This window comes from Penaeus monodon, chromosome 33, assembly GCF_015228065.2.
Source record: "Penaeus monodon isolate SGIC_2016 chromosome 33, NSTDA_Pmon_1, whole genome shotgun sequence".
Classification (NCBI taxonomy): Eukaryota; Metazoa; Arthropoda; class Malacostraca; order Decapoda; family Penaeidae; genus Penaeus; species Penaeus monodon.
The window spans coordinates 9234928-9235938 of NC_051418.1; the positions used below are offsets into that span (position 1 = coordinate 9234928).

At 41.7% G+C, this 1011-nt stretch overlaps 1 protein-coding gene across 1 annotated transcript in view; it reads left to right on the forward strand.

The window, feature by feature from the left end:
- Positions 1–1011, forward strand: part of LOC119594235 (translation initiation factor IF-2-like) — a 14703-nt gene that overhangs the window by 9631 nt on the left and 4061 nt on the right. The gene's annotated exons all lie outside the window — the stretch shown is intronic.

Sequence of the window (1011 nt, forward strand, 5' to 3'; positions counted from 1 at the left end):
TTTCAGCTGAAGTCGTGGGTACTTGATCTTCCTTCCGGTTAAGTTCATGACCGATGTTTCAGTCACAGTCTCTGCCCATATTAGGAAGTAATGAAGGTGAGGAAGTCCATGCACTTAGTTAATAACTGTCCAAATCATGTCGCTCCCGCCACGTCACAACTGCATTATCTGCAAGATGAGATAAAGTGATCTTAAACATTTGTTGGCGAATTCGGGGCTTGGCAAGTAATGACTCGGTTATTAGCAAATGAAGAGATCCCTGGCGTCCGGGCAGTGCCGACATCTATTATTCCAGTGCTTGTTTATCCGCTCCGACTTGTTTTCATCGTTCAGACACCAGAAGAAAAATATCTCGGCTCGCCCAAGGGCATCGTGACACGAATCATGTTTGTCACGAGGACTTTTCGAGGACGGCGGGGAATCCCACTTCTTTTCGACCGAATTTTGTGAAAAAATGGATACTGTTCACTGCGACATACGAGAATCTCCGAGGGGTATCGTGAATCAAAAACTATAGTGTTCAAGTCTAATAGCGGCTACATATACGTCGTTTTCTACCATCGTTTATTTCCACATGAGGGATAAATTCTGTTGTCCCAAGGTCGTTGGACAAACTGACACGAAAAAATATGAAACGTAGAAGATACAGCGTACTCTGTGTATGGGAAGGGGAGGGGAAGGGGGGTTGCAGGAACTATATAAAACACAGACCGCGAGATCCTTCACCACATCTCGTCAAGGCACTGCGAACTTGACAACTCTCCAAAAATTCACACATTTAAGATGGTGAGTTATTTATTGATTACTTCCACGTTAGGGCAAAACATTTTTTTAACATTCGTTGATTCACATATACGTCACATACACTGTTTTAGTTATCAGTCTTAGAAAAGCCTTGTTTATTCTTTTCTTGTGTAAGTGTGGAAGGACATATTAGTCTTATTTTGAAGTCTGTTGATCAGGAATCTATCAGCTCCATTTACATATTTGTGATTTTTAGTCTATTTACAG